This window comes from Arachis stenosperma, chromosome 9 (assembly GCF_014773155.1).
Source record: "Arachis stenosperma cultivar V10309 chromosome 9, arast.V10309.gnm1.PFL2, whole genome shotgun sequence".
Classification (NCBI taxonomy): Eukaryota; Viridiplantae; Streptophyta; class Magnoliopsida; order Fabales; family Fabaceae; genus Arachis; species Arachis stenosperma.
Genome location: NC_080385.1, coordinates 616,483 through 624,734, shown reverse-complemented (window position 1 = coordinate 624,734; position 8,252 = coordinate 616,483).

Below are 8,252 nucleotides of genomic sequence, written 5' to 3'. Positions count from 1 at the left end.
TCAATCAAATTGTCGCTTTTTAATTTGATTATGGAGGTAAAGTTGGTGCTAGACTTGGATATGAGGAGGAGTGATGCTTAACATTGGTGTGGTGTCAGGCACAACTCGGACCCAGCGACTTCTTAAACTTAATTCAAAAAGCAAAGTAACAGAGAAAACGGACCATCCGATTTCATGTAAATCGTAAAAAAAATTTTTGATCATGAAAAAGTCGCAGGGTCCAATTTACTTTATGTGAATTTCAGATCCTCCCTCCATGCAAAACGAACCAACGATTTGCTTTCAAAAACTTAAAACCAAAGAACTCGAAGGGTCCGATTTCTTAACACCAAATCTGAATAAAAAGCTGTCTCACAAATTGGTGTAGCACCTCCCTTATTCATAACCTGGCACAATACTTTCACCTCTTCCATAACCAAAAAAATCAGCCTCAAATTATATTATTATTCAATTTTTTTTAGGAAAATTTGTCACTTTTTAAAAAATATTATTATTAGACACTATATATAATTAAATTTATATTTTATTGTGTTAGGAACTAATAATTTGTGTAATGTTTTAAAAAGTTAGCAATTAATTTGCCAATTTTGTTTGTGATAGAGACTAACTTATCCAAAACAAAAATAGTTAAAACCAATTTAGCGTATTATTTAAAAGTATTAGCAAATATACTACTCAGTTACAATGTATTATTAAAAAATTAATTTATAACTTCTTTTATTACAAACCATCTTAACAAGTAACATTCAAAACTCTATACATATTATTAGCACTTTCATACAAACTATAATAATAACACTAACTATAGAATTTTAATTAGATAACACTACTCAAGATAAAAATAGTGATATGCAAGAGACAGGTTAAAGTGTTTAACCCAATAATCTTGGCTAAAAAGAGGGTTAATAACAGAAATTAAAGTACTACCATATAAAAAAAAAGAATTGATCACAGCCGACACATAATAATAATAATAATAATAATAATATGTAGCTAGGGCGCTTATATATATAAAAGATATTTTGTTGATATTAAATTATAATAAATAATTGTTGATATTTTCTATGTATTTTTTTAATTACATATATAATATCTTAGATAATTTATATATATAGAGAAATAATTATTAATAATTTAATATAACCGAATTGAAGGGGGCGTTGACGTTGCTGACCTCATCCATGCCATCACTTTGCAGTGACCGTTTAATTTTTTCTTCCTAAACCTTTTTTGTTTTTGACATTTGTTTAGTGATTAATTAACACCCAACAAGAAATGCTTTTTGACTTGACACATCAAATTAGGCGAATGACATATAAGTATATAACATGATGCATGGTGGTGATGAATTTAGCATTTTTTTTAAAAAATATTGTAGATGTCCTTATTCAATATAAATCATTATAATAAGCATAATAAGTTTTACTAATATTTAGTCACATGCAAAGACACCCAAAAAAAATTAGTCACATGCATATCTCATTTGCAGCCTCTCTCTTAGCTTTAACTTTTTGGATCAAATTTTTGTATATAACAAAAGACAGTTATCAAATAAATTAGTGAATTAATAATTAGTGTGTATGTGTTGATTCGGTCAAGTATGCAATCAATGTGTTTGTGTTAGTTGAATTAATTATTAAGTAGCTTATGCATGTGTTCAATGATAATAATAATAATAATAATAATAATAATAGTAATATATTTTGATAATTAAGTTTAAGTTAATCTTAATACGGATTGATAACTAAAAATTTTAATTGAAGAAGTCGAAAGAAAATGAGAAAAAATATTAAAAAATTAGTGAAACTTAATTATAAAATAACATATTAAAAAATATATTTTTCATATTAAAAACTTAATTATAGATATATAGACATGCCATACATGCAAGAATCACAAATTGGATTAGATTGCAAGCAGGGTTTATAGCTTTTTAATTTGCTTTATTAAATATTATATATAGAATATTGAATTACAACAACCCAATGAAAGGAGACCTAAAAGACATGTAAAAAGAATGGGATAAAAATGAAAATATTGGCATAATAAGTTGGTAAAGTTTAATTATTTCTCTCACTTTTATAAAAGTTATTCTTAAAACATTATTTAATAATACTAAAATTAAAGTTATTCTCAAAATATCATTTAATAAGATAATCTAAATATTACTTTCTGTTATAAATATAACTATTCATATATATTATCTCTTTCTATTAATTTAAAATTTTAGGATAAATTATTTCATAACATAGTATTAGAATTTTATGTTCGAAAAATATAGAATACTTCGACCCGTAGTAAAGTCTATTAAATTACTCTTCCACCTTAATTCATGACAACAATAAAAAATAACTATTCATATACATTATCTCTTTCTATTAATTTAAGATTTTAGAATAAAATATTTCTTAACATAGTATTAGAATTCTATGTCCAAAAAGTCTAAAATAGTTCGATTTCTATTGAACTAAAATAAATAAATATTTATATAAAAAATTAAACAAATCTAAAAAAAAGATTCTTACTTGAAAGAATGTATTAAAAATATAATTATTTATGTCATTTTTTTCTATTAATTTAAATTTTAAAAAAATTAATTTTATGATAACAGTTTTCATAACTAGAAGATACCAAAAATCAAAGTCTTGTATTATTACTACAATCTTAATAAAACCAAGGCTTATATCTTAAAAATTTAAATAGTTATATATATTTAACATATTTATTCACACAAGAATCGCCTTTACTAAATTGGTCCCTTATGTTTGGGCGTAATTCTGTTTTAGTTTTTAAAGTTTAAAGTGTCCTATTTGAATCTAAAAAAGTTTCATTTAGCATAAATTTAGTTCCACAGTAAGATCAAAGTTAAATAATTAAGAGAATATCATACATAACAACAGTACAAGAATAAAATCGATAATCTGAAAAACAAGTACAAGTTCCAGAGACATAAAATCAATTGATGTATCAATACATTTATTTATTATTTTTCTTATAATATAAATAAAATATTTTTTATAAAACTAAAGAGAATGATAAATAAATGTATTGATGCATCAACGGTTGATTTTGTACCTCTGGAGCTGGTACTTGTTCTCTAGATTATCGATTTCGTCTTCTACGGTTGTTATGCAGCACATTCCGTTAATTATTTAACTTTAACCCCATTGTGGAACTAAATTGATGCTAAATGAAACTTTTTTAGATTAAAATAGAACACTTTAAACTTTAAGGACCAAAATATAATTACGTCTAAACATAGGGGACCAATTTAGTACTTTACCCTAAAAATTAAATCTACTCAATTTTAATAAAAATGTTAAAATATGTCCTTATATTATCAATATGTACTAATTGCCTAATTGCAAATATTACACAAATATCCTAATTGTAAATAGGTTATATTTTTAAGAAAAAACCGTAATCAATTTGTAGTTAAGACATTTGCATAATATTTATTTTTATTCATTTTATTTATGTAAATTCTCCGTAATTTTAATAAAATGACAAAACATATCCTATATTAATATGTACTAATTGTTATTGAACCACCTCACCAATATGTCTAGTGACTAATTAAAGTTCATGCTCCTTGCTACTCTTTATCTAGTTCTCAATGAGGGAAGTATTTTATAGTCTTTGCCTAAAGATATGATAAAAATAACGAAAATAGTAATTAATAAGTTTCGGGTAACACTCCCTTTTCAGATAAAATTCAACTAACTTATATTTTATATTACCTAAAGCACTTATGAATTGATGTTATTATTGGAATAATATTCTTTTCTATATTAAATAAAATTGTCATAAGGGATATAGTTTATAAATTGCAAATAATGAATTTAGATATTTTAAAAAGATAAAAAAATAAAATAAAAAATTAATTATTATTAATTTTATAATTTTATAAAATATATATTTTATTATTTTAATTTAAAAAAATTAATTTTTTATTTTATTATTTTATCCATTCTTTCATTTTAAAAAATGTTGATCTGCAAATAATATACACAATGAAGCCGAAAGATAATAAGTGGTAACACAAATTAAATAAGTTGACAAAGTCAAAAAGGTGTATCTTCAAAGTCCTTCTCAAGTCAAATAATGTGTAATCCTTCCAATCTGCTACGTGACTATTTTTTTTTCGGTGCTTTTTGGTTCTTATTCCCTTTGTTAGAAATTCAAAAAGCTACATTATGTGTACGTTAAAAGGAAAACATAAAGAAAAAGTCGCCTCTTCCTTCGTTCTCCTACTAAAAAATGTTAAAATTCAAATAATATTTTTTAATTTAAAAATAAAAAGTATTATAAAAAATATATTTTTAATTTTAATAATATTTTATAAATATTATTAAAATTTTTTAGTTATTATCGCTATTATAATAGTAAGAATCATAAATCTTAGAGGACATATTCAGGGATTATATTTTAAACCAACCAGTAAGTTGGGATGGATATATGCTGCTAATAGAGTTTGTATATAATAACAGTTACTATGTAAGTATTGGAATGGCTCCGTATGAGACTCTATATAGGAAAAAGTGTCAATCTCCACTATGTTGATATGAAGCTGGGAAAATAAGTTTGTTAGAGCCTGAATTAGTAGTTGAAACTGCCGAACAGATTAAAAAAATTCGAAGCCGAATGCTTACCGCTCAGAGTCGTCAGAAAAGCTACGCCGATCAGAGATGGAAACCGTTAGAATTTGATGAAGGAGATCATGTATTCCTAGGAGTTACTTCAACAACAGGAGTGGGTAGAGCGATCAAGACAAAGAAATTGAATCCTCGTTATATCGGTCCATTTCAGATCCTGAAGAGAATCGGGTCGGTGGCGTATCGGATAGCTCCACCACCGCATCTTTCGAACCTGCACGACGTGTTTCACGTGTTGCAACTTCAGAAATACACCTTTGATGCTAACCACATTTTAGAACCTGAATCAGTTCAATTAAAAGAGGATCTGACGCTTCAAGTATTTCTGATTCGAATTGACAATACTAGTATTAAGCGATTACGCGGAAAGAAAGTCTCATTAGTAAAAGTTGCTTGGAGTCGAGATGAAATTGAGGAGCACACTTTGGAACTTGAGTCAAAAATGAGAAAGGACTACCCGCACCTATTTTCAAGTAACTGAATATGAATTTTGGGGATAAATTCTTAATTAGGTGGGTAGGATATAAACCCCAAAAATTAATAAATAATTAGTCAATAAATTAATTATTATTCAAAGAAATTAGAAAATTAAATTTTCATAATTTAGAGGAGTAGAAATATTAAAAATACAAATTTTTACATTAATTTTAAAGATTTTAATTTAAAAACAGATCAACAGACCGAACCAATCAGACCGAACTCAAACTGGCCCAAGGCCCAACCTATATAGCACTCATACGAAGCTTTCTCCTTCATTTTACACATGAGAGTGCTGAAGAAGTGGGAGAATCGTGTTTACAAATCCTAACGTCTCCAAGAAATTCAATCGTCTATAACTTTCAATCCGGAGCTCCGATTAACGAGTTGTCAGCGGCCATATGTTTGTCTCAAAATTCTCTTCAATTCTATTTGAACAAAGTGGTAAGAAATTAGCATTTCTCTTCCAGTTCTCTCTCCCGTCAATTTTGTGATTTTAGGGTTTGGGTATTGAGGAATTGAATGATTTTTTTGATGATTTAGGTGAATTCTAACAGCGGATAATCACTGGATTTTATCTAATAGATCCGTAGGTAAGGTAAAAAACTGTTAAATCCTTGTGAATTATTGAATTAGTGAACTCAATGATGATTATAGTGATATTGTGTGAAATAGATTGTGTTCTGGTTGATTTGGAGTTCAACTGGGTGGTTTGGAATGAAATCCGGGTAATTAGGTTTGAGAAATTGACGTTTGGAGGCTTGGAGCTTGTGAAATGAGAGGTTTTTAAGGTGTTCTAAACTTATGGAGGAATCGACCAAGGTATGGTTTTGGTTTCTCGTACTTAATATTTAATATCACGTGAAAACTTAGGCAAAAAGACCTTAAGATAAGAATAAACTGAATGAATTATTGATGGGTTGTGTATATGGCATCAGATGTGGGGTTCAGCTTTTGTAAATAATTTGCTATTGGAGTTGGTTGGTTTTGAAAAAAGATTTAATATTGTGATTGATTTTATTTTGAAATAATTTGATACAAGAAATTATTTGAATGACTGAGAGGTATTTGGTTTGGTGGTTGGAACCCTTGAAGAGTGGCAAAAGTTTAAGTTTTAGAGGAGATACTACTGAAATTTCTATAAGAATTGGAGTTTTTATTTGAAGTGTTATTTTAAAAAGAAAAAGATTATTATGTGGCTTGTGTATTTAAGACTATTTGTTGACCCTCTGTCGCAATATGTGACCGGACACTTTAACTCTCTGGTTCCCCCATGGGCATGCATATATATGGATTTTGAATATTATATTATTGAGTTTGGAGGTTGACTCTATGGAATATTATTGAGCTTGGAGTTTGACTCCATGGATATTATTTTTGAGTTTGGAGATGCGCGCACAGAGAGACTGTCCAATGGTTAACTACCAAGACATGTCAAACTGGCTATATAACCAACAGATAAGACTCATCAGCCATAGGACAAGCATATATCATGTGCATTTGTATGTTTTGTTTGGGTGTGCATTGTTTTTGTTTGCTTAATTGCTTAACTCTGCTTATCTGCTACTTGTACTATTTGTTGTAATTGCACCTCTGTCTGTGTTTTCCTTGCTTGAATTGTATGTGTATGCTTTCTGAGAGACCCCTCTTTGAGGAGGTGTGAGGGGGGTATACCACCGGTGATTTGGAGGATTGGAGGAGACAGAAAGTGAAGTGTTAAGTTAAAGTTAGATTTAGAACTTGAATACCTTAGATAACCTACTTAATTTATGGTTTAGTTGGATCTTTAAGTTTAAATATGAGTGTTGAAGTTTTAGGAATGCCTCTGGCTTTCCCGTGACATTTTATATTAACTATGCAGATATCTTTACCATGTTGAGAACCTCCAGTTCTCATTCCATATATATTCTGTTATTTTTCAGATGCAGGTCGAGAGGCACTTTACTGAGCGTCTGGAGTTTCTTGTGCAAGCGAAGTAGTGTGATTATTTTGAGATGTTGTATTTTGTATTTATGATATGTATATATGTATATAGATTCTTCTTTGTATATATATTTTATGTTTGTCCCTCTTAGAGGTTGATTTTGGAGAAACATGTGTTTATTCTGTAGTTTGAGTTATATTTTGGGTTGTATAAATATATATAATTATATACTCTAGCCGGTCTTAGTTTCGCAAGTCGAGTTTGGAATTTAAAATCTGTATTTTGGAACTCTGGTCTGTATATTATATTTTTAGCCTTCTTTTGAGCTTACTTATTCGTTTTATGATTATCCACATGAATGTGAAACGATTTTTTGTTTTTGCTTTGTCTAGCTTATTCTTTAAGACTCCTATATATAATTTTTTTTAATTATATTTATACAAATCTTTTTTTTTTAAATCGTAATATTTTATCATCTTTATTTTGCAACCTAAACATAAGGTTCTGTGTAATAGGATGTTATACGACTGTTATGATTAGAACTTTAAGCGAATATAAATATTGAGCTACAGTGTAATAAGTGTAAGAAAAGCTCATTTTCTTATTTTCTCATATTCATAATGGAAACATCCATTACTATCTTAAGAGCTTCTGGCACCTTTCACATTTATTGATAGTTTCTTCAGAATTCTAATGATAAAGTCAGCATGTATATGAATATGTTAGTGATTCTTTGGTTAGAAATATTATTTGAGGTGATATTTATACGCAAAAAAAGGGTAATACAGTCTGATGACAGTTAAGCAAAAACATACTCTATAGTAAGTCGTGTAAAAATTAGACTTTAATTTTTGACTTCTTATTGTAATTAGACTCACATAAAAAAAATATTTTTTAAGTAAAAATAAAAAAGGAAAATAATATGATAAAAATGTATAGAGGGAGTAATTGGTGTTAATGTTGTAAGTGAAAGGAGTTTATAAAATTAGTCCCATATTAAAGAAAGTAAGAAAAAGTGAAGAGTTTATAAGATGAGTGAGAGACCCATTAACTTGACACTTTAAGGTAGCGTTTGTTTTGAGGTATTGAGACAGAGACTAAGAGACTGACACTCAGTATTATGTTTTTTGGTTCAGAGTCTGGTACTAAAATTTAATTTCTGTTTCTGTCTCTAAAATTTCAGTATTTCAATACTT